At 44.9% G+C, this 27075-nt stretch overlaps 1 protein-coding gene across 17 annotated transcripts in view; it reads right to left on the reverse strand.

Annotated features, from left to right (window-relative positions):
• The window catches only part of LOC125455166 (1-phosphatidylinositol 4,5-bisphosphate phosphodiesterase beta-4), a 477523-nt gene that overhangs the window by 381433 nt on the left and 69015 nt on the right, over positions 1 to 27075 (reverse strand). Inside the window, exon 1 of one of the 17 annotated variants that reach the window (XM_048536855.1) lies at positions 14958 to 14976. The exons of the other annotated variants lie outside the window; for them this stretch is intronic. The gene's annotated coding sequence lies outside the window, so the exon portion shown is untranslated. Of the gene's footprint in view, positions 1 to 14957; positions 14977 to 27075 lie in introns of those variants that run through there. 17 annotated transcript variants of the gene reach the window in all.

Raw genomic sequence — 27075 nt, forward strand, 5'->3', positions numbered from 1 at the left:
TTATGGGGCTGAGTTTAAGAGTGATTTGGAAGATGTCACTCTGGGCACCCTCCCCATATTATGTGACACAGTTTATGTTGAACACCCCAATTATCATTGTACTGTGCAACTGGTGAAGAGGCAGAGGGCTCACTAGACCAACATTTGCTATTGGACAGATGAAGGACATCCAATATTACTGCATTTGGACATTTTCTCTCTTCTTCCATTTTGTACGCAAACATCAAATTCACATAAGTAGCTGACTGAATGTCACTGGGTTCAACAACTTGACATGGTAACACACAAAATTAGCAGCACTGAAACAAATCATTCACCTTACCAGGTCATGATAGGTAGAAGCATCTTCTGACCATCCTCTCACCTTTCTTTATCTCATACCATCAATACATTCTTTTATCTTTTTTCTCACTCTCCCTCATGTGTTTATTTAGTTTCCCCTTAAATGTTTTTAGGTTGTTTACCTTGACCGCTTCTTGTAGTAGACTCATCCTTCATTAAACGAAACAGGCTCACAATTCTGTATTGAGTATTTCACTCCCTAATTCCTCCACTATCTACAAGGCACAAGTCAGGAGTGTGATGGGACACTTGCCTGGATGGGTGCAGCTCTAATAACTCTCCACCATCCAGGACAAAGCAGCCTACTTCACTGGCACGCCATCCACCATCCTCAATGTTGACTTCCTTCACCAGCGACACACAGCGGCCTACTGGCACTATTGATGAACTGTTAATCAAGAGACCCAGATAATGTTCTGGGGGCTTGGGTTCAAATCCCGCCATGGCAAATATTCAATATTTATATGGTCTATATGTGACTCCAGACCTACAGTAACGTGGTTGACTTCTGGGCAATAGGTTCTGCCTAGCCAGTGAGACCCTCATCCTGTAAATGAATAGAAAAAAGTACAAGATGTTCTTCAACAATTCAAGACTCTTTCAGACAGCACCTTCCAAGCCAATGACCAAGACCATTTAGAAGGGCGAGGGCAGCAGATTCACGGAAACACCACCACCTACAGGTTCCCCTCCAAGCCACTCACCATCCGATTTGGAAATATATCGCCATTTCTTCAGTGTCACTGGGTCAAAATCCCGGAGACCCCTCTCTCATGGTACTTTGGGTACACCTACACCACTGCAGCAGTTCAGGAAGACAGCTCATCACCACTTTCGCACAAAGACAAATGGCAATGATGCCCATATCCTGTGAAATAATATTAAGCACTTCTGCAGAACACAATAAGGGTCACTAGACTCAAAACGCTGACTGTGCTTTCCCTCCATAGATGCTGCCAGACCTCAGAGTCATATGACATGGAAACAAACTCTTCAGTCCAACTTGTTCATGCCAACCAGGCATCATAAGCTGAACTAATCCCATCAGCCTGTGTTTGACTCACATCTCTGCTGAGTTTCTCCAGCAATTTCTGTTCTTGATATCTTCATATTGCTGAATTGCACTGTAATTTGCCAGCTTTGAAATTTACTTGCAAAATCTTTCTTAACCAATGCACCTGGAGCTGATAGAAAATGAATTACACTGAGAATCTCTTCGGAGGACTGTAAAGTAAATGGCTTGGAAAATAAGATTTCTCAGCCCTCTGTGTAACCAAAATCATTTGAAATGTCCAGTACGTTGGGTCTTAAGTGGAATCGTTCGAGCTTAATATACCTTATGACACACACACACAACTGGTGGAAGTACAAATGATTACCGCATACAAAATGTAACAGGTCTGTGGGCGGTCTAACTATTAAGGCAGTAACTGCAATTGGTTTCCACAGGTAATGGACATTAGATTGCTAATCCCCAAAGACCCTGCAAGTACACAGGTTCAAATCTCACTGCAGCAACCAGTGAAATTCACGTAAGTGTATATAAAGATTTTTATTGAACAAAGTGTATTTTTGAAATTTATAAGAGAGTTTCTTCCTGGCTAAGGCACAGTTGGGAAAGACCACTGTCTGAGGTCTTCCAGCTGCAGTTAAATGGGGATCTCTTCAATTATCAGACCCTTCTGGTGCCTCAAATGCATGCAAACATAGTATGAGATGCGAGATGAGAGATAATGGGAATTGCAGATGCTGGAGAATCCGAGATAACAAGATGTGGAGCTGGATGAACACAGCAAACCAAGCAGCATCTCAGGAGCACAAAAGCTGATGTTTCGGGCCTAGTCTGATGAAGGGTCTAGGCCCAAAATGTCAGCTTTTGTGCTCCTAAGATGCTGCTTGGCCTGCTGTGTTCATCCAGCTCCACACTTTGTTATTTTATAGTCTGAGATGCCTTCGGTTTGCTTGGATAGAGTCAAAGTCCAATGTTTCCTTGATATGCTACTGTACAGAACTGAACTACATTTGTGGCTATATGTATATGTAAAAATTGATTCTTGTTTGAATAAAGTTAATTTTGAAATTTAAACAAAAGAAATTCACAAAAGGTGTTATGTCACCGGACAGGGCCATTTGTCCTTTGTGTCTGTACTAGCTCTGCAAGTGAGCAGCCTGACTTCGTTCCATACCGCTTCACATTATGTGAAAAAAAATCATCAATGCCCTCGTGAGTGCCTCCACCACACTTCCAGGCAGCACATTTCAGACTCAAACCACGTGTGTTGGGTGGCAAGGTTTGCTGGAGAAACTCAGTATGTCTGGCAGCATCTGATGAGGAGTCGCCGGACTCAATGTTAACTCTGCTTTCTTCCCACAGATGCTGCCAGACCTGCTGAGTTTCTTCAGCAATTTCTGTGTCTGTTTCTGTATTTACAGTTCATTTTTCATTGAAATGCTTCTTTTGCAAATCACTTCAGACCTGTGCCCTCTCATTCTTGATCCCTTTCCCAGCAGGAACAACTTCAAGTGAGAACAATTTCTCACTGTCTGCTTTACTCAGGCCCTTTATGACACTGAACTCAAATTCAATTAATTTAAGTGGAATTGAGAACCAGCATCAGCAACAGTACCATGAAACTTTTAGGGATCGCTCCAAAAATAGCTTCGGCTCACTCGTCCACTTCAGGAAAGGCAATATACTGTCCTTGTCTGGTATTCTGTGACAGATGCTCTCAAAACCCCTGCAAGACTCCTTCCGCAGCACCTTCCAAATCCAGCAATGCAGTTGAATCTTCACTGTCCTCTGAAATGCAGACCACTTAATTCTAGGGCAGTTTGGGACCAGCAACAAAGACCATCTGGCCCATTGAGCCTGTTCCATCGTTCACCAAGATCATGGCTGATCTTTTCGTGGACTCAGCTCCACTTACCCACCCACTCACCCATAACCCTTTAATTTCTTTACTGTTCAGGAATCAATCTTTGCCTTAAAAACATTCAAAGAGTTAGCCTCAACTCCTTCACTGGGCAGGGAATTCCACAGATTCACACCCCTCTGGGTGAAGAAATTCCTCCTAAAATCAGTCCTCAATCTGGTCCCCCTTGTTTTGAGGCTGTGTCCCCAGTTCTAGTGTGACCTGCCAGCAGAAACAACCTCCCTGCTTGTAGCTTATCCATTCCCTTCATAATTTTATATGTTTCTGTAAGAGCCCCCCTCACTCTTCTAAAGTCCAATGTTTATACTCCCAGTCTACTCAATCTCTCCAGGTAGGCAAGCCTTCACTCAGAAATTAATCTAGTGGACCTCTTTTATACATTCTCCAGTGCCAGCACATCCTTTCTCAAGGAAGGAGACCGAAACTGTACACAGTACTACAGGTGTGGCCTCACCAACACCCTGTACAGCTGCGGTGTAACCTCCTTATTTTTAAACTCCATCCCTCTACCAATGGAGGGCTAATATTTTCGAGTATTATTTTACTCTGCTTCTGAGAATTCTGTGTACCTTTAATACGACAAATCTAACCAGGGCAGAAACAAAAAAGTGCTGTCACTTTGAACGCCGCTCAGCTTGCAGTGTACAATTCCTCTCCATCAAGTTGAAAACTTACACGTCAAAATAGACAATGATTATAAAGAGAGAAATAAAGGAAAAAAAAGCGGGGATAACTATATGAGTTTCGCCTTCAGGCAGCTAAACAGGTAAATTAACAGATCGGAGTTTGTGATAAGAAAATGTATAAAAACAAAGACAGCTATTGTTCCATTTGAAAACACAGCCAACTTACTGACACCAGTGATGAGAAGCAGGTATTTACAGCCGTGATTTCTTTGGCAAGTGACATCTTATAGGAGCACAGCAATTATCTGGAAAGCTGCAAGCTTACTTACCTCCAAAAAGATTAAGTACTCCCACTTATCCAGGCCGATATTCTTGGCATACAAAATATATACCTTCGGTAGTTATAATTTAACAAAAATAACAGTTTGGGTAAAATATTTCATAACAGTAGACTCTTTAAAGTCACACTGTTACCATTGTAAGGAGACATTATTTTAACAGTGAACTAAAGAACTCTGGGATGCCTCTTCTGTGAAATAGCTCTCATTATTTCTCCCAAGCCACACCTGACAGATGTGGGCCAACCGTGGGCAAACATGACAACAAGCCAGTGAAACCTGAGCACAGAGCTTCTCAACAGAGAGAACACGGTGTGGGTAATGTTGTCGAGTTAGTGGTCCAGTGGTTCTGCGTAACGCAGTAGGGAAATGGGTTCGAACCCCGTTCAAATAAACAACAAAGAAGATCTATATTTTAAAGCTGGCCTGAGTTTGGGGGACCATGAACAAAACTATCGCCAATTGTCATTAAAATCCTGATTTATTGATGGCCTTTTGAGAAGGAAATCTACTGTCTTTATTGGGTCTGGCCTACACGTGACTCCAGACTGACTACAATGTGACTGACATTTATCTGTCCCCTTGTGAAAGAGTCAGTATAACCCCATTGGGCCTTCTTGTGCTGCCACTGATCTATGATTCTCGCTTTTTTAAAATTTCAAGTATGTATTTGATTCATCAAAAATATTTTATCACCTAGTCACAAATGTGTTTGGTTCTTTGGAGTGGCATATCAAGGAAACAAACAAACAAACAGAGTTTAACTGTATCCAACAAACAAACCCAATGCATTTCTTGTTTCTGCAAGATACCATTTATGAGCATTTGAGTCACCAGGAGGGACCAATAATTCAACAAAGCCCCATTTAACCTCGGCAGGAAGAGCTCAGACGGTGGTCCTTCCCCATTACACCTTGGCAGTAGCTGCCCCAAGCTTTAGTGTGTCCCTCAGCACGTAGTCCAGGGCCTTGGCATGTGCCAGTCTCCAACACTCTGTCAGGGTCAACTCCGTGCTCTGGAAGACCAACAAGTTTCAGGCAAATCAAAGAGCATCTTTCACCGAGTTGACGGTCCTCTAGGCGCAGTCAATGGTTGTCTCTGAATGGCCGAGACAGAGTGGATGTTCAAAAGATGCTTCCATTCATAGGAGAGTCTAGGAACTGACGGCACAGCCTTAGAGTAAAGGGAAGAGCTTTTAGAATGGAAATAAGGAGAAACTTCTTCAGCCAGAGAGAGGTGAATCTATGGAATTCACTGCCATAGAAGGCTGTGGAGGCCGGGTCATTGAGTACATTTAAGACTGAGATAGACAGGCTCTTCATCATCAAGGGGTTCAAGGGTTACAGGGAGAAAACAGGAGAATGGGGTTGAGGAACTTATCAGCCATGACTGAATGGCAGAGCAAACTCAATGGACCGAATGGCCTAATTTCTGCTCCTATGTCTTATAATCTTATGTCTCAGTGCGCATTCCGGGGAACAGACCCTACAGTACAGAGTTTTGCGAAACAGAGCTACTTAGGACGAACCTCAACAAAAACCACTGCATTTTTTTTTTGGGCTTCTAGAAGGATTTGTGTGACAGTCTCAACATCCACACTCACCTTCCTTCCAACCACAGCCACTTTGAGGGCAGCATTCAGTGGCACAGATTGACTGGGCATACAAGAAAGATCTCACAAGGAGTGCCCTTCTCACCACCTGCCATGATTCTAGCTACTAAGAGCAAAGTTGGTTGCCTGGGGTTCGTGATCTTACTATTTGTCCTTTGAGAATACATCATACATTCTTCTCAATGTTCTTTCTTGTCAGTATGTCTGTGACTCAAAATAATACATACAAGGGAAGTGAAAATCTGCGTTTCATATTCTCACACACAAACATTACAATCTGTTTTAGTGTATTGTCTTCATCCCACCCATACTGTTAGACTTCATATTTAACCGCTGCAGGAAATCCTACAATTGAAGACATATCCAACTCCCTTGAGATTATGACAGCGTGGAGAGAAGTCTCAGTCGGGATGCTTTCAGGCGAGTGAGATAAGGCCAGGGTTCTGGATAGGTGGGTGGGCAGAGAAGATTTTGTAGAGCAGGACGGAGTCAGAGGTCAGAGAGTCTCAAACAGACACTGGCTTAGTGGGAGCCAAGGCAAAGCCTTCGACTGCACTTGACCGATGAGCCACGGCATAAAGAGCACTTAGCTCATGGGCTCAGACCTTCTCACCTCACTCCAAATTATAAAGTTTCTCCCTGTGTTCAAGCACTCCCTTCAATCTGTTTCCCCACTTTCCGAATCCTTCCACCCATGGGTACCGTTTTGCCCCCTTAACTCCTCTTGGGGTTGAAAACCTCCACTCAATGTCCTCTTCACTTTATCTTCTCCATGGAAAATAGTCCCAACTTCTCCCATCCACGTAAACAATGTTCTTTTGCCATTCCCGTTCCAAAAGCAAAAGTCAGTACAGACTATATCCTCATTTGTTAAATATAAACATGAATACTACCAAATAATCAGCAACAACTTCATTCAACCTTTAGCTTCTGGCATGTTTTGTTGGCTCATAGTCAGTCAGTGTTTGTGCAGCTGTTGTTCAGGGTTAGGTAGTTCAGTTGGTTGGATGGCATTGCAGGAGTAATGCTAACAGCAAGGAGTTCCATTCCTGCAATGGCTGATGTCACCATGAAGGTCCTACCTTCTCAACACTGCACCCTCGCCTGAGGTGCTGTGACCGTGAGGTTAAACTCACCACCAGTTCTCTCTCTCTCTATGACAGCATGGCCTTCGGTCCGGGACTATAGCTACTTTACCCGGTGTACTTAATGCAAGGGCTGACACCCTTTACTTTTACACAGTAGACATGAAAGGCTTCTCTCTTCCCTGCACCAGCTCCCACTTTAAAATGACCCCACCCACCAAAAAGTATTTGGACACCCAGAAAATGTTCTCATCCCAGCAACACCTTAAGAAGAACCCAAAAGAGCCTTAAGGAGGGCGGCACGGTGGCGAGCACTGCTGCCTCACGGCACCATGGACCTTGGTTCAATTCCCCCCACAGGTGACTGTCAGAGTGAAGTTTGCACATTCTCCCTGCGTCTGCGTGGCTCCTGCCGGTGCTCCGGTTTCCTCCCACAGTCCAAAGACGTGCAGGTTAGCTGGGTTGGCCATGCTAAAGTGTCCAGGGATGGGCAGATTAAGTGGGTTATCGGGGGATGGCTCTGGGTGGAATGTTCTGGGGACTAGTGCGGGCTTGGTGGGCCAAAGGGCCTGCTTCCACACTGATAGGATTCTATGATTCAAATAAGAAAATCTCACAAATGTTCATACTCTTCCTCCCTCTCATTAATGTCATTGAACCATCACATTCTTGTAATTGTTTCCTCGACAACACAATTTGCAAGTTCATTACAAGATTTCCATAATGCGGCCATTTGACAGCATGAGGCATACACATTTGATATTGCTCAGGAAATATCGGTACTTCTGAAATAAAACAACTGAAAGCATCCCAGTCTTGAAAATGTCAAGTACCAGCGATCCAGTAGACAAGGTGGATGGTCTTACAAAACCAAACTCAAGTGTGCATCGACTACAAACTCTGAAACAAAGCTTACCATAAGTTAATTAAGTCACAATGAGACAGCAAATTCAGGGGATATTGAGAGATGAAACAGTACAATAAAGAAGACAAGTTCACAATCTAAACATCATCTTCAGAACGCACAGCACTCATTTTTCTCATCAGTATCATGCAAAACATATCGAGAAACCACTTCACACATAAAAATCAAGGCTAGAATTTCTGTGACACTTCTCTTAAATAGGAATGCAAAATATAAATAATTTACCCCAATGGCGTTCTGAGCTCTGGATGTGAGTTTCCAGCTGGTACCCTGCAACGCAAACAGAGCTCGTTCCAACACAGTACAGTACAACTTACAAGCTGAATTTGCAGATCCCAAGGTTCATATTGACAAGCAGGAGAAAACCATTTGCACCTTCCGCTGTGACAGGAGGGGTTGCAAAGGAAATTCACCAGGATGTTGCCTGCGATGGAGAGCTTAAGTTAGGAGAAGAGGTTGGATAAGCTTGGGTTGTTTTCTTTGTAGCAGAGAAGGCTGAGGGGAGATTTCACACAGATATATAAGATTATGAGGGGCATGAACAGGATGAATAGAAAATACTGTTCTGCCCTTTAGTCAAAGGGTCTAAACAAGGGGAGATAACTTTAAAATGAAAGGCAGCAGGTTTAGAGAGGATGCAAGGAAAACCTTCTTCACCCAGAGGATGGCATGGATCTGGAATGTAATCTGGTTAACCTTTGCTCATAGAACAATCTCTCCATACCAAGGATATTCTGAGTAAATCTTCTCTGAACTAGTTGAGCCGGTTAGGCCTGTACTCATTGGGGTTGAGAATAATGAGACCTTATTGAAACACACAAGATTATTAGGAGGCATTACAGAGTAGATGTGCAGAGGTTTTTACTGGGAGGATAATTCAGGCAGAAAACCTCAAACCTTTAACAAGTGCTTGGATGAGCACTCCAAGTGTCATAACATTCAGGCTACAGGCCTGATGTGGGAAAGTGGGACTAGTACAGACAGTGGCTTATTTTTGGCAGTAGAGACTTGATGTACTGTATGATTCTATGATTTGGAAAATTTGGAAACATTTTGCTCCTTGGAGAATGGTCGCATAATGCAGCTGTTTCATTCTCAGAAGAAGCCCAATAAATGACGCAGTCCTCCAACTTTCAGATCCTTGTTTAAACACCAGTCACTGCCTGCCACACTACACAGTGCTGAGATCAAACTAACTTAGTTTCCAGTCCCTGCTACCTATCAGAAACCAGGCATTCAGGTCAAACCACGGGACACTGAGCCATCTCAAATGCTCCAAATAACCATGCTTCGTGTGTTCAACCTCTGAGTGAGGTGCACCAATTTTGTGTGACTTTAGTGGCTACTGAGGCCAGGTCTGAGGCTTGTTGCCAAGTGGAATCAGTGCATAGGGACTTGGTCATATGAAAATCACATGCACGAGACCCTAGATGATACTTATTAAAACTATACAAGGCGCGAGTAGGACAATGGCTGGAATACTGTGAACAGCTCTGGGACCCTTATCTGGGGGAAGTTAGACTGGCATTGGAGGCAATCCAGACAAGGCAGATGTTGGGACTGTTATGGGCACAGACCATAAGAAATTGCAACAGGAGTGGGTCATTGTGCCTCGCGAGCCTGCTCTGCCATTCAATGTGATCATGGCTGGTCCAACATTCCTCAATCCACTTTCCTGTCCTTTCCCCATAACTTTTGACTCCCCGACTGATCAAGAATCTAACTACCTCAGCCTTAAATACTCACAAGGACGAGTGGCTAAGAGTTCCAAACACACTCAACCCTCAGAGAGAAGAAATTTCTCGTTATCTTAAATCGGCACCCCTTCGTTCTGAAACTATGGCATCTGGTCCAAGACTCTCTAAGAGGGGAAACATCCTCTCAGCATTTCCCCTGTCAGACCCCTTAAGAATCTGATATGTTTCAACAAGATCACCTCTCATTCTTCTCAACTCCAGTGAGTAGCGGCCCTGCTTGTTGAACCTTTGCTCATGAGACAGCAGCCTCACCATCAACAGCACCCCGACCAGCAATAGCTTAGTTATTTCAGTTGTACAGGTAGACTGAAGACTGAGAGCATGTCTGACTGTAGTACTTAAAATCATGAGGGGTCTGAACAGACAGGAATGGGGAGAAAATGTTCTGGCCCATGAATGGATGGAGAACAAGGGGGCGCAGGCAAAGTAATTCAGAGAAGAAGCAAAAATGTCACGAGGAATATCTTTTTCGGCGCAGCGAGTGGAATGCTCTGCCTGAGCGTATGGTGGAGGCAGGTCCAATTGAGAAGAAACTTGGATGGTTATTTGAAAAGGAACGATGAGCAGTGAGAAAAGGCAGGAGAACAACACTGACCGAGGCACTCATCCAGAGAGACACTGCAAAGATTTGAATCACCTCCCTCTCCATGATAACAGTTCGACAATTCACTACATGGCATTATGACAGATGGTTTCAGAGACCAATACACAGAGATCTTTTGTCGTTCTGTGGTGCAGTTATCATTTCTACATCTTCGTAAGGGCAATCCCAGTTAGTGCAAAGACTAGCAGCAAGTCTCACCGCAGTGACTGCTTTAGCACATAGGGTCACTGGGCCAGACAGCATGGAAATGGACCCTTCAGTCCCAACCAAAATCCCAAATTAACCTGGTCCCACCTGCCTGCGCAAGGTCCACGTCCCTCCAAACCTTTCTGGTTCATGTACATTTTTCAAATGTCTTTTTAACAGCATCCACCACTTCCTCAGGAAGTTCGTTCCACCCACGAACCACCCTTCGTGTAAATAAAAAGTTTGCCCTTCAAGTCCCTTTCTCCTCTTTAGGGCGGCACGGTGGCTCAGTGGTTAGCACTGCAGCCTCACAGCACCAGGGACCCGGGTTCAATTCCAGCCTCGGGTGACTGTCTGTGTGGAGTTGACACATTCTCCCTGTGTCTACGTGGGTTTCCTCCGGGCGCTCCGGTTTCCTCCCACAGTCCAAAGATGTGCAGGCTAGGTGGATCGCCATGCTAAATTGACCATAGAGTTCAGGGGTGTGTGGGTTATAGGGGGATGGGTCTGGGTGGGATGCTTCAAGGGGCGGTGTGGACTTGTTGGGCCAAAGGGCCTGTTTCGACACTGTAGGGAATCTAATCTAATCTAGTTAAAAATATGCCTCGCCAACTTGAAATTCCTGACATGCCATTCAGTTATCTATACCACTCATGATTTTATAAATCTTTATAAGGGCACTACAAAGAAAAAGTCTTAGTCTATCCAATCATTCCTTATTGCTCAAACCCTTCATTTGCAGCCACATCCCCGTAAATATTTTCTGAACCCTCTTCAGATTAATAACATTCTATAGCAGGGTGGCCAGAACTGCACACGGTACTCCAGAAGAGGTCTCACCAATGTCCTGTACAATCTCAGCATCCCAACTCCAGCACTCAAAACCGAAAGAACTGCGAATGCTGTAAATCAGGAACAAAAACAGAAGTTGCTAGAAAAGCTCAGCAGGTCTGACAGCGCCTGTGAAGGAAAAAAAAACTCAGGCATAATTTCGGGTCCGGTGACCCTTCCTCAAGGTCTGAGCAATAAAGGCAAGCATGCTAAATGCCTTCTTATCCACTCTGTCAACATGTCCGATGCACTGGAGATTCATGAAGTTAGTAATTGCTTGGTGGTACAGAATGTAAACACTGGAAAAAGGAGACACATGATCATAGTTTTCATCTTCTACTGACTGGTCTGGGATGTAAGGAGCCAATCAGAGACTACTTGCCTGGTCAGAGTTTACTCAGCTAACTAAGGCTGGCAGCTAAAATCTTCATGGCAAGCAATGGTGCAATCTATCAGTCCTTTCTTTCTGTGAAGTATTCTGACAGATACAATTTTCTCAGAAGGAAACGAGAAAAAATAATACAGCCTAATACAACGGCACAAATGGTGAATCGAAAGAAAGCATACTGGCAATGATTTCATTAATTTTTGAAGGTTAGTACTTGAGTTCTTGTGGCGCAGTGATGGACCGTCACCTCTGGACCAGGAAACGGTGGCTCAGCGGTTGGCGCTGCTGCCTCATAGAACCGAGGACCCGGGTTCAATCCCATCCTCGGGTTACTGCCTGTGTGGACTTTGCACATTCTCCCTGTGTCTGCATGGGTTTCCTCTGGGGGCTCTGGTTTCCTCCCACAGCCCAAAGATGCGCAGGCTAGGTGGACTGACCATGGTAAATTGCCCACAGTGTTCAGGGATGTGTGGATTAGGTGTGTTAAGCATGGAAAATTCATGATTACAGGGAAAGGGCAGAGGACAGGGTCTGGGTGGGATGCTCTTTGGAGGTTCAGTGTGGATTTGATGGACCAAATGGTCTGTTTCCATGCTGTAGGGATTCTATGAAACCTAGGAATAGGATCAAATCCCACCTGCTTTAGGGGAGTGATGTAACATCTCGGAGTAGGTTGGTTTTAAAATATCTAGTCTCGAGTCTTCTTGATAAGAAGCTAGCAATCAATTCAGTCAGTGGGAAAGTCTTGTACTTCATCCAGAAGGTCGATTTCAATTCTAAACTCCATGGGAGCACCCATGACAGGGGCAATGAATCGATCTGGATCCAAAAAGAATGAGATAACGTTCGTCATAGTCATCCACCCTCCTCAATGTCTTCATCAGTAATGCTGCTGTCAGGTACAGTCTCAGAGCGCCTGTTTGTGATGTACCCTTAAAAAAGGAAACTGTAACCAGCCCTCCCAACCCCAGGGATTTCACCCGGATTTAGCACGTTCCACACACCATCTTGACAGTCACACACAATGACAGTGTTATGCAATGCTCTGCTCAAGAAGTGGGACATAGCTGAGCAATTTGTCACAGCCGTCAATTTCCATCGGTCTCCAGGGACACTGGCGAAGCATCCTTCAGCAGCATTCCAAGAGAACAAGAGATGCCAGGCACCTCAACGACCACACAGTCCCAATTAAGATTAACATCCTGGCATATCAGGTCATTTTCAAGCATTTTCCTGGAACTCTCTACCTGCATGCAAGATACTAACACACACCACAGATTTACACTGATGCATTATTCAGCCACAATATCTTTGCAGGGAAGTGTGCTGAGCTCACTGCCTCCTGCTAATGCATCAAGAGTCAACTCTTTACTCAATCATGGTTCCTTCAAGATGCGCATGCTGTTAGCAAGGCTGGCATTTATTGCCAATCCCGAGTTCAACAGCTGCAGCTCATGCAGAGAGAGTACTCCCAAAACTGCTGTTGTGTGCAGGTTCTGTAATTTTGCCCCAGCGATCAGGGGGTTGTCTAAGTCACACTGGAATGTAGCAGGGAAAGGAGCTTGGCAAGTGATAACATTCTCCTCGGCACCCGATGCCTTTGTCATGTCTGGGTTTGCAAGAAGCGTGAAAGCAACTGTGTCCATGCAGTTGGAAGAAATTAATTCCACTGTCTTGTTGCAGGGTGATGGAGGAAATATCGTGCAATCCAGGTAGTGTCCTGCAGGTAGATTAGAGAGAGCATGCCACCTAAGAAATGTTTTCAAACACTGAAGGTACAACCACAAACTCTTGCCTCTTTGTCACTGATATTGGGTGATCTTTACTGATCAAATAACACAGTAGAGCAGTTCCATTTCAATATTCATATTTGCAAACCGTTCACGGGAAATCAGGGCAACCTGATGTCCTTTAACAGTTAACCATTCAGATGACACTCCTTTGCAAAGATGCAAAGTACATCACTGGGATGCTAATTCTGCCCCAATATCGGATATCAATTGAAAACAATATTCTTGCCAAAGGATGGAATACAAACAGCAAAATGCGGGGGCAAGAGGAGAGGCAACTGAACCCCTCTTGGATCAAACTGATTGTCTGCACTTTGCTGTGAGAGAAAGCCAGAACAGGATCCCCGAATGTAAGACAGAGGGAGAAATGGGTGAATTCATATTATCGAGCTCAGGGAAGACAAAGCCAAAAGGAGGCACACTGCACAATGTCTTAGAAACAAAAGAAAGGATGACAGAGAATTAAAGAAGGAAGGGACAGATGCTTGCAGGGGAGAAACATCAGAGAGGGGTAAAGAACAAAGGTACTTTTAACAAATAAATTAAGGCTCCATTTGCTCTGTTGACTTTTTCTTGCAAGAACAGTGAGTGCAGATGGTGCAAGTTGGTTCAGGAGCACAGTCAGAACGCTCTGCCAAAGCTGTCAGGCCTTTGTGGCTACATTGCGATGAATTGGCTCAGGGCTGCACTAATCCCACTGTCACAAGCTGGGCAGAGAGCCTGGCTTGGGTACAGTAAAGTGGCTTATCTCCCTGTTCTGTCAGGATCGGGAGAAGCAGCGAGGAAACCCTGCCTCGCATCTCAGTTGGCCGGTAAACCAGCTCCGCGCGCAGCTTGGGATTCAGTTGGCTCCAGTTTAGCCTGCCCCGGTGTTCAGTGAAAAGGGGTGAAATGTTGAAGAGGCTGGGAACATCCAAAATAATAACAGAAGGCGGCTGGCAAAACCCAGCAGAGGTCTGGCAACCTCTGTGCACAGAGAGATGACATTTCAGAGCAAAGAGTTTCAAATGACCCGAAGAGAAACAGAGGTGTCCGAGCTGTTAAGCCATTGGAAGGAGGGACTCTGTCTCATTTGGACACAACCTTTGTTTCTTCACTACATCCATTATCACTCACGAGCTGTCGCACCATAAAATCATCTGTTGTTTAATTTCCCCTAACCTCCAGAATATCTCCTTCACTTTTCATGTTTCCCCATCCCTTCCACTAGCTGCTTCTCTTCAGTTCCAACAATGGGGTCGCTGACCTGAAACGTTCATTCTGTTTCACACCATGGATGCTGCTGGACCTGCTGAGTCTTCCCAGCCTTTCCTTGTCACTGCCATTGCTACGCTAATAAACAACAGAGTTTGAAGCATGCAGCCTTGCAGACAAAGAGGGAATGGCATCAGCGATCATTCTTTGCAACTTCTGGGACTTCTAAGGAGATCGCGGCAAAATAAGTCTGGCAGATACATTCGACAATTGCAAAGGAAACCAATTTTATCGGGGAGGGGTCAAAGCCGTAAGCCTATATGGGCGATCACGATGTAACAGTTACCTGGCTACATTTGCTAAGTCCGTGCCATTTCGCGGAGAAGTCATTTCACTGACCAGCTGACAGTGCGGCCACATTTGCAGTCACAGTGGTAAGAGTACAGGCTGAGCATTTCTGAAAGATCTGCAGAAAGACCTGTCTCATTGTAATTTGTGCAGTGGAGTTCAGCAACTGCTGGTATGCTGCCAGGCACTAGCGCTTATCTGCAACTGTACTGCTTAATTGCTTAGCCGCAATTGGTTAGCGAGCTACCTGACTAACAGAGCCAAGACCGTGCACCCAATGGATTTAATTGATTTAAGTGTAAGGTTCATTATTCCACTGCACTTGGGAGGATATAAAATTAGGCACTTCTTGCTGCCAGGCATCACAGTTGACAACGCACTACACTTATCCGAAGCACAATAGTGTGGGAGGGACACACACAACGATTTTAGCAGATAGTCCTCTTCGGCTGAGAAACCTTACAAGTTCGTGCATGAGCTAATTGATTGTTAGAATTCTACTGTGACTTCCAGATAATGAGGGCATTGAGTGTCCCCTCATTCTTCAGTCTATCATGGCCTCCTATGTCAGTCAGAACCACTACAGGAAGCGTGTATACACACACACACACGCACGCACGCAGTCCCCAAACATTCTACAGTAGCCCGCTTCATATGGAGCTGAATGCAGCAACCATTTTTTGTATGGAATTCCAGAAATTAAATCAATAATACCTATGGATTTTTGTTTCTTTTTAAGAGTACTAGATCTTCTTCAAATAAAGCTACAAGATGTCAATGTCAACATGTCCATAAACCATCGATTTGCAAGCCAGCAACTCCAACAGCACGACACTCCGTGCAATACTGAAGTATCATATTACACTGTGCTCCGTACTGAGACCCGCAATCTTCCAAGTCAGAAACAGGGAGGCTGTCCACTGAGAAAGGATATCATTGGGACGTGTCACTTTGCTGAGCATTTTCAAAAACATTGCACTGAATTTAGCCTCTATTCCCACTCCTGGAGCACCAATCACAGTTTAAAACGGGAGCCCTGTGAGCAGTGGTATTGTCTCAGGTGAGTAACTTTTGCAAACATACATGGAGTCCGATGATAAGTTGTCTATTGGGAATACCCAGAATGGGTTCATGAAGGGTAGGTCATGTTTAACTAATTTGGTGGCATTCTTTGAAGACATTGCTTGCATGGTGGACAATGGGGAACCTGTGGACGTGGTGTATCTGGATTTCCAGAAGACATTTGACACAGTGTCACACCCGAGGCTGCTACATAAGATAAAGTTGCACGGTACTACAGGTAATGTATTGGCATGGATTGAGGATTGGTTGACCAGTAGAAAGCAAAGAGTAGGGGTAAATGAGTGTTTTTCTGGTTGGCAATCAGTGGCTAGTGGTGTGCCTCAGGGATCAATGTTGGGACCGCAATTGTTTACAATTTACATAGATGATTTGGAGTTGGGGGCTGAGTATGGTGTGTCAAAATTTACAGATGACACTAAGACAAGGGGTGGGGAAAGTGTGCAGAAAACACCGAAATACTGCAGACGGATATAGATAGTCTAAGTGAGTGGGCAAAGGCCTGGTAGGTGGAGTACAATGTTGATAAGTGCGAGGTCATCCGTTTAGGTAGGAATAACTGCAAAATGGACCTTGTTTAAAATGGTGCAAAATTGCAGCATGCTGCTGTGCATCGGGGCTTGGGTGTCCTTGTGCATGAATTGCTAAAAGTAGGATTGCAGGTGCAGCAGGTGATTAAAAAGGCAAATGGAATTTTGTCTGTCACTGCTAGAGGGATGGAGTTTAAAAACAGGGAGGCTATGCTGCAGCTGTATAGGGTCCTTGTGAGACCACACCTGGAGTACGGTGTGCAGTTTTGGTCTCCTTACCTGAGAAGAGATATACTAGCACTGGAGGGGGTACAGAGGAGATTCACTCTGTTGATTCCAGAGTTGAGAGGGTTGGATTATGAGGAGAGATGAGTAGACTGGACTTATACTCATTGGAATTCAGAAGAATATGGGGAGATCTTATAGAAACATATAAAATTATGAAGGGAATAAATAGGGTGGGGGCAGGGAGGTTGTTTCCACTAGAAGGTGAAACTAGGACTAGAAGGCATTGCCTCAAAATAAAGGGAAGCAGATGTAGGACTGAGGTCAGGAGGAACTTCTTCACCAAAAGGGTTGTGAACCTGTGGAATTCCCTGCCCAGTGAAGCGGTTGAAGCTACCTCACTGAATGTTTTTAAGGCAAGGCTAGAAAAATGTTTGAACAGTAAAGGAATTAAGGGTTATGGTGAGTGGGCGGGTAAGTGGAGCAGCGACTCAGAAAGATCAGCCATGATCTTATTAAATGGCTGGGCGGGTTTGAGGAGCCAAATGGCCTACTCCTGCTCCTAGTTCTTGTGATCTTACACACATTAGCTGCAGCATTTTCCAGGTACCACTGGGTAGGAATGTGCAAACCCATTTGGTGCAAATCCTCAGTGGTTGAACCAGTGGTTTTTAAATGCACTCCTTGGGTAAACTCACTCTATCTCCATAATCGCACCATTTGGTCTTTCCCGGCCATCACGTGAATGTAACTCTGCTTATTGTTTAGACTCTGCTACAATTTTGATTCCTTGTTTACAAGTGTGTCAATTGTGTCATTCATTGGTTAGCCTCTTACCTCTTCAAAATGCCCCTGCAGTGGGAGGTACCTAGAAATAGGCCTTTTACCTCCTTCTGCTGGGAAACACAAGAAGAGCTAAAAGCACTTCATCCCCCAGCATGGTCTGCCCACAACTGCATGAGCTGCCATTCTCTGAAGAAAACAGCTGGCTATATAATCACCCTGAGACACAAATGCTCCTTCGTCCACCTCTCTTTCTGTTCCTAGATACCCCTCACTGATAGGCTCATGGGGACAGATGGTTGGACAACGTTAAGGAGTGTCAAGATCACTCTCATGATCTTCCTAGGATCTTCGTCAATGATAATGCCTCCAGCAAGTCGGGCCCAAGGTTTTCCAAAAGCAGTGCTCAGCGTTAACCAGCGATACTGCATCGGTGTGTCTGATGTCCCTCTTCCATTGAGGAAATGGGTCTCTCCGGAGATGTCCATGGGATGTACCAGTCAGTTCAAGGCACTCAATAAGTTTTGCTATCTCAGATCCACAGCACAGGTGTGAAATAATACCTCTGAACAGGTTGATTAAAACATTTTTCCTAAAAAAAAGCTTGGTTCGAGGGAGACGGTGGTGCAGTGGCCTGGGTTCGAGCCTCGCCTGTTGCAGAGGTGTGTAGTAACATCCCTGAGCAGGGTGATTGGAAAAGATCACTGGCACATTTCAATCAAGAAGGTGTCTGTAAAAAGGTAAAGAGCTGGGCTCCTGGTTTAGAGCGAGGTCTTCGCCTCAGTGGATGGGGTGCAATAATTCCCTTCCCAACTCACTTTGCCTTAGTCCCCTCCTCCTTTTCAGAGGCTTCCTTTTTCTTACTGCTGTGCTTCCTCTGGTGGGAAGTACTTGTAATTTATAAACTGTTTAATTTGAGATATGGATGATTTGGTGGTGAGTGTTGAAATCTGGAAGAGAACTGGGCTCTTGGGCTACCGTAGTGTCCTTTGTAGGTTCAAATCCTACCTGCTCGGTAACACAGAGTTACAGTTATACATTAGAACGTATCTACAATTGGAGGCAGTTGGAAGGGACAGTCAATTCTAAAGAGGTGCATTTCGAGTGCGTACAGCATTAATAGACAAACCTTCACTCATTCCTCTATAAGGCTCTTGTGTTGCAGCGGTAGTGGCCCTACCACTGAACCAGCAGACCTAGATTCCAGTCCCATGTGCTCTAGAAGAGTGTCTGGACAGCTGAATGATTGAAAAGAATGTTTAGACTGGCATTGCCCAAGTTCAGTGGACGTGACAGCACTGGACAAAAGGAAGGCATTGGAAGATAGAAATGAATGTCTGTGCTAAAGTATCACTGAAAATAAAACACTTACAAACCCCACCTACCCTTCTAACAGCCCCACCCCTGCTCCCTCGCACTTCCTTGACCTGACATAACCTATCCATCTTCTCTGCCACCAATCCACCCCACTCTTTCTACTGGCCAATCCCCACTACCCCCCACCTGCATTCACCTACCTACCTTGCCCGAGCTCCACCCCCTTCCCTCTATCTATTTCCCAGCTCCCTTCCCCATCCCCCATTCTAAAGAAGGGTCCTGACCCGAAACGTGAGCTTTCCTGCTCCTCTGATGCTGCCTGGCCTGCTGTGTTCCTCCAGCGCCATGCTGTGTTATGAGTGATTCCAGCATGGCAGTCCTTGCTATCCTCAGGAGATGTGAAACAGTGGAGAGGGGTCTGGGTCAGGGACCTCAGCAGGTATTCACAGAAGGTGGTGGCTATTCATTTACTGTGGGAGTGCTCTGTAAAAAGGGAAAGGAACAGTTGTCAGCACTGAGTATGGGAAGGGGGTGTGTGGTAAGGGTATGTACATACTGCATGCAGAGAAGCAAGGATAACACTGCAGCAGCTGCTACTGAATCGATAACTTCAACAATCTGCTTGCACTTGACTATACAAAGAGAACACAGAGTTCTGTAGCTCAAGAAGGCAGCTCACCACCATCTTCTCACGGACAACTCGGGACGGGTAATGAATGCCAGCCCAGCCAGCGGTGTCTACATTCCATTAGTGAATAGAGTCATACAGCATGCAAACAGACCTGTGGTCCAACTCAGCTGCAGCAACCAGATTTGCCCAACTAAACTCGTCCTACTTTCGTGCATTTGGCCTGTATCCCTCTAAACCTTTCCTATTTACATACCTGTCCAAATGTCTTTTAACGCATTGAAACTATACCTGCATCTACCACTTCCTCTGGCAGCTCATTCCACACACACACCACTCTCTGGACAAAGTTGGTCCTCAGGTCCTTTTTAAATCTTTCCCCTCTCACCGTAAATCTATGCCCTCCAGTTTGGACTCCCCTACCCTTGGGAAAAGACCTTTGCTATTCACCTTATCTCTGCCCCTCATGATTTTATAAACCTCTAGAAGGTCACCCCTCAAACTGCTACACTCCAGAGGAAAAGGTCCCAGCCTATCCAACCTCTCCTTATAACTCAAACCCTTAATAAAAAAAATTAAAGAACTGCAGATGCTGTAAAGCAGGAACAAAAACAAAGTTGCTGGAAAAGCTCATGAAAAACTTCTGAGGAAGGGTCACCGGACCCGAAACATTAACTCTGTTTTCTCCTCCACAGATGCTGCCCAGACCTGCTGGTAATATTCTTGTCAATTTTTTCTGCCCTTTCCAATTTAATAATGTCCTTCTTGTAGCACGGCGACCAGAATTGTACACTGTATGTGAAAAGTGGCGTCACCAATGTCCTGTACAGCTACACCATGACGTCCCAACTCCGCTACTCACTGCTGTGACCATTGGCACGGTGGCTCAGTGCTTAGCACTGCTCCCTCACAGCGCCAGGGGCCTGGGTTCAATTCCAGCCTCGGGTGACTATCTGTGTGGAGTTTGCACATTCTCCCCGTGTCTGTGTGGGTTTCCTCTGGGTGCTCCGGTGTCCTCCCACAGTCTAAAGATGTGCAGGTTAGGGTGGAAATGCAGGGTTAGAGGAATAGGGTGTCGTAGTGCGTCTGGACAGGATGGTCTCTGAAGGGTCAGTATGGGCTGAATGGCCTGCTTCCAAACTGTCGGAATTGTATGATGGCAAATGTGCCCAACAGCTTCTTCATTACTCTGTCCACCTACAACTCCACTTTCAAGGAACTATGTACACCAAGGTCTCGTGGCTAGACAACACCCCTGCTCACATTGCAAGTTCCTTCCTCATCCAGAGCCTGCACATGTAGGAGGACAAGCCTCTTGCACAGCTGAAGCAGTGGAGTTTGGCTGGGATTGAGTGCACAGATCTCCACATTCTTCTGGTAGGAGGGAGCAGCAGCAGCTGTTTCGACTTGCTGGGAATAACAGTGTGCACTGGAAGTATATCCAGGAACGCTGGCTCACAATCTAAGCAGCTCGCTAATCACCACAGCTGGTACATTAATGAGCAATTTATCTTTTGAAAGTACAGTTTTGTGAAAACAAAGTGCAGGAAAATGTGCCAAACGTGTTTAAAGACAACTTACAGGAGGTGTACTTTAACCATAAGTAGATGGCTGAATTGTTTGATTTATCAGGACATGTTATCCAACCTTTCTGCGTTCAGAGCATGTTGTCCATTCCTGATTAACCCCTGGGAAAATGGTGTCAATTTTCTCTAACTTGTTGCAGCTTCTACGTCATCAGAACACCCGCAGAAGGGAGTTCCAGGATGTTGACCCCGTGACACTGAAGGAATAGCTCCACGTCAGGAATGGTGTGTGTAGAATAGGACCCCTACTGTGTGGAAGCAGGCCATTTGGCCCATCAAGTCCACACTGGCCCTCCAAAGAGCTTCCTACACAGACACACCCCACCCTATGCCCATAATCCCACATTTCCCATGGCTAACCCACCTAACCTGCATACCCTTGGATATTATGGGCAATTTAGCATGGTCAATCCACTCTAACCTCCCCATCTTTGGACTGTGGGAGGAAACAGGAGCACCCAGAGGAAACCCACACAGATACGGAGAGAACGTGCAAACTCCATACAGACAGTCACCTGAGGGTGGGATCGAACCCAGGTCCCTAGCACTGTGAGGCAGCAGTGCTAACCACTGAGTCACTGTGCCGCTCATGCCTGGGATGGCAACTTGTAGGCAGTGGTGTCCGCTTGCATCCGCTGTCTTTATCCTTCTAGGTTAGAGTCAATCTGGATTTGGAAGATGGGGAAGCTTTGAAGAGTCATTGTGGTGCATCTTCTACATGGTACACACAGTTGCCACTCTGGGTTGAAGATGAAGGTAGTAAGTGTTGAAGATGTTGGACAGTCATTGGCTTCAGGAAGCAGAGCAGAGGACATGCCCCTGTCTGCATCAATGGTGCAGGGTTGAGCATGGTTGAGATCGTCAAGTTCCTCGGAGTGAAGATCACCAACAATCTGTCCTGATCCACCCAAATTTGATGAAACGGTCAAGAAAGCACAACAATGTCTCTACTTCTGCAGGAAGCTCAGGAAAATCGGCATGTCCTCAGTGACTCTCAACAATTTTTACAGGTGCACCACAGAAAGCATTCCATCCAGATGCATCACAACACGGTACGACAACTGCTCTGCCTAAGACCGGAATTGCAGACATTTGTGAACACAGCCCAGTCCATCAGGAAAACCATTCACTGCGTCTATGCTTCCCACTCCCTCAAGGAAGCAACCAACATAATCAAAGACGTCACTCACCCTGGTTATACTCTCTTCCACCTTTTTCCGTCAGGCAGAAGGTACAAATGTTTGCCAACATGGGGTGGCACGGTGGGTCAATGGTTAGCACTGCAGCCTCACAGTGCCAGGGACCCGGGTTCAACTCCAGCCTCGGGTGACTGCCTGTGTGGAGTTTGCACATTCTACCCCTGTCTGCGTGGGTTTCCTCTGGGTGCTCCAGTTTCCCCCACACTCCTCAGATGTGCAGGCTAGGTGGATCGGCCATGCTAAATTGCCCGTAGGGATCAAGGGGGTGTGGATTAGATGGGTTGTAGGCGGATGGGTCTGAGTGGGATGCTCTGAGGTTCAGTGTCGACTTGGGCCCAAGGGCTTATTTCCACACTGTAGGGATTCTATGATTCGAACACATACCAACAGCTTTAAGAACAGCTTCTTCCTTGCTGCTATCAGACTTATGAACGGAACCTCATCTGTTAGAGCTGATCCTTCTCTGCACCTTCTCTGTCACTGTAACACCAAATTTGGCATTCTGTTCTGTGACCCTGATGTACTTATGTCAGGCATGATTTGTCTGGTTAGCAACAAAACAATACGTTTCACTGTATCTCAGTACATGTGGTAAAAAAAGCAAGTCAAATCAATGGGGAGCCAGTCAGGCTGCTGTAATAGCAAGCCTCTTGAATGCGGTCAGGGCTGCACGCATCCAGGCAAGAGGGGAGATTTCATCACACTCTTGATTTGTGGTCAGGCTTTGGTGAGTTATTTACAGCAGAATTCCCAGCCTCTGATTTGTTCTCGATGTCTTAGTATTTACATGCTTAGTCCAGGGCAAGGCAGAAATGTTGGAGATAAAACAGGCACATAAAGGATTTTTTTCACAGTGATGAAAAGCAAATTCACATATAAAAGACAAGCAGAGTAAATCAACATCACACCAGATTGGAACAAAGTTGTCACAGTATGCAACGAGAATGAATGCTATTAAACTCATCTGCCAGAAGTCAATAATTATCAAAGACAATGACAGATATCAGGTGGATTTGCTGCAGCATCTTAACAGATTTACCCCTAAATGAACTCAGAGATGCAAAAGGGAATGAATAAACACAACTCAAGCAGGAACTAAAAAGGAAGAACCTAGAACGATGAAGCCAAGAAAGATTGACATGGTAATTGTATGCTGTATAAAATGTGATTATAATGCGCTCAGGGAGCTATCAAACACTCTCGCAAACTCTTTTATGTCCAGGAAACCAATGAATCAGACCCTTACAATTTCCTATGTGCCTGGTAACAACATGTTTAAATGTGTACAGTGACTTCTCCAGCCCTTGCATCTTCATCACCGATATGTCACAAACCAACAGAGGAGCTAGCATTTCCAGCACCCAGTGTCTTCAGCCAAACAGAGACACTGTGGAGGGGCTGACTCTGTTCAGGGTGAAGTGACCTTGCACCAGTACATGAGCAGGAGGCACAGAGGCTAAAGGCTGGCTGCTACTGAACATTTCTCTCTTGAACTGATTTGTGACTCCAACATATAAACTCACGATGCCACTCTAGTACATCTCCTGACAGGCAATTCCACAGAGTGGTTTCATATCATGAGCACTGTGCGATATCAGCAGAGAAATATCAGGTCTGCAGGCAGTACAAAATGCCTCCACTGATAATAACATTGACGTCTACGTTGCATGTAGTGACAACACAGTCAGTGTGAACGGATTCTAGGAAATAACTGCTGAGAAATAGAGAGATCTCACAACATGACAATGATCTGTGCTCAGACAGCACAGTGATTGACATGAAGAATCACCATCTGCACAGCTTTTGATGCGAGGCATGGGAACAAATGGACAGCATACACCGGAAGACAGAAGACTCTGAGACAAACTACACACTGGGTAGAGGACAGGGTTCCTGGTTCTGACTGTCACCATGGTACACATTCAGCTAATAATAAGCGGGCCAGGTAATGTCCCAGGAAGCTGAAAACCCTGCTTCTTCTGGCATTACGTCAGCTAAAGGAATCTTGGAACATTTACTCGCACCACATTAGACACAATAAATTGTCAATGAGTACCTGATGAGGGTTGGAGAGAAATTTGGTCTGAGAATGTCACGTTTCTGACTTTCTTTCATTAGAATTCCCTCTCGATCAACACAGTGGTCCACCAACAGCAGGGGGACTGCGGCAGTCCAAGAAGGTAGTTCACCACAGAGGCAACTTGGGATGGGCAATAAATGCTGGCTGGCCAGAGACGTCCACGTCCCACAAATGAATAAAATAGAGATTATATCTGAAACAGTATCATAATATGCAAATAGTATCAGGGATAATTGATGACGCAGACAAATGTGGGAAACAGGTTGGATCAGCACATTTAATACCTGTTTTGGTCACAATCTTCCATTTCTGAATTATGCAAAAGGCTCTACAATCGAAGGTGATATGTCTTCATCAATTAGGTGCTGACTGCTGCATTACAACAGAGATTAGGCACCAGATGTAGTGACTGAAACGAGGTCAGCCAGGTGAATGTCACAGAATATGAGTTCCCTGATTGGACCAGATTAACAGCCCCAATCAGGGAGTCCTGGCAAACAGATATAAACCAGAAGTGTCAGAGGTTCTGTCCTCTCAGAGAGGGTCCAAGCTAACTGGATCAGTGACATGTACTATGTACATGTAAATAAAGGGTGACTTGGAAGTGTAGCATTGTAAATAGCCTGTGTTACAAATAAACTCCAAGATATCTTACTCAAAATGAGCCCAGTCTTCCTGGTATGTGTTAGACAAGCTAACATGTGGGAAATCACAAGCTCACAGCAGAACAAAATCTGTTGCACTCTTCTCACTAAAATCTTACAGGAATGAACACTTTGTTTTTTTTAAATAAAGTACAAAATTACAATTTGCAAAGAAAAACTGAGGCAGCGTGTTACATATTCAACGCTTACTACCCAAGACCAGAGAGCAATTCTCACATGTTCAGTAATTATCCTCCTCTTTGGAAGGACCTAATCAGTTTATGAATGTCACTTACATTAGCTTGAAATATTCATTCATTTGCAATTAAAATTTTGTAGACCATTCAATTTTCTGTGAATATAAGTTCATAGCATTAAACTCCTGGCCCATTTACTGGTGGTTTTAATTTGAAAATTAATGAAATAAAGTGTGCAAAATATAGAAACAGTCCAACTGGTACAGGAGAGCTGAACATCTGATATTGCATAATGTTTTGAGTAATTCAGATTGGGGTCCATTGTGTTAATTCTGCCCAAAGCTACCGATGATGCGATCACAAAATGCAAAGTAAATATTTCACAACTCCATTAGCGCCATTCACGAATAAACATTGCATTCTCTTCTGGAGTACTGTTTGCAGTTCTGCTCACCCTATTATGGGAAGGATTTTAGTAAACAGGAGAGGTTGCAGAAAGGATTTAGCAGGATGTTGCTGGGAATGGAGGGTTTGAGATATAAAAACAGACTGTAAAGGCTGGGACTTTTCACTGGAGCACAGGTGGTTGAGACGTGACCTTGTTGAGGTTTATAGAATCACGAGGGGCATAGATAAAGTGAATAGCAAGGCCCCTAGGCTGGGGCGAGTTCAAAACTAGGGGGCACAATTTTAAAGTGAGAGGAGAAAGATTTAAAAAGGACATGGTGGGGGGGGGAGGGCAACGTTTTCAGATAGAGTGGTTTGTGTGTGGGATGACCTGCCTGAGGAAGTGGTGGATTCAACTACAGTCACAATGTTTCAAAGACATTTGGATAATTGGAAATTTGGCTTGGACGGATATGGGCCAAGCACAGGCAGGTGGGATTAGTTTAGTTTGGGAACATGGTCAACATGGTCTGGTTGGGCCGAAGGGTCTGTTTCCGAGCTGCATGAGTCTATGGCTCATAGTAACAAAAACCTTTAGATATCTTCTGCCTTTAAGAATGATTGAGCTGCCAGAGTTACAACGGTGCTATCTTTTACTGGATATCACAGAATAATCTCACCATTTTGTATTTTTCTTGTCCCTCACCTGTATGGGCAATTAATCCAACAGCTCTTTGATCTTTTCAGTTGTTTGAAAGGAGTTGCTTCCAAAGTAAATGTCCTGAAGAAAAGTTCCAAAGCCTCAGCGGCAGATCTGGCAATGCTGTTGATTTTATTCAATTACTTGCTTTGTATGTAACCCTTTAGAACAGTGCCAAAGATATTAACATTTTTGCAAAGGTTTTAACCACCTTGGGAACTTTTATTACGAGAAAGGAACTACACAGAAATAAACTGATGCTTGCTTTTAAATTTCTGTTTTTTTTCCTCCCTCCTTTTCTAATCAAATTCTTTCAAATGTTATTTAAGTGAGTAATTCAAATAAATGTATGATGAACAAAGCTAATTTGAACCCACTCCAATTTATCCACACGCCTGATCTCTGGGCTTACAGTCATTCACGTTCTCCTCCCCACTCCCTACTCCCCGCTCTGCCCTTGGCCTCTGACGCTGTCGCACCTCATCTTTCGAACTATCACTTCACAGCTTGCTCGATTCTGTTTGCCCACTGAGTAGCTCTCGCACTCAATTCTTGTCAGCATTTGTGGAATAGCGGGGGAGAGTTGGAAGGATCAGCAGGCTGATGATCCAACTGCATCATAAACTGCAACTTCTGACACTGACAATTCCTGGAGTTAGCCTTGAACCCAGAGATTCCAGGCGCAAACAGGAACAGTAGCTGCGAAACCATAAGATCTCAGTGAGAAACAGATCAGCTCAGTGGGCTCAGAACAGGCGAG

This window comes from Stegostoma tigrinum, chromosome 9 (genome assembly GCF_030684315.1).
Source record: "Stegostoma tigrinum isolate sSteTig4 chromosome 9, sSteTig4.hap1, whole genome shotgun sequence".
Lineage (NCBI taxonomy): Eukaryota > Metazoa > Chordata > Chondrichthyes > Orectolobiformes > Stegostomatidae > Stegostoma > Stegostoma tigrinum.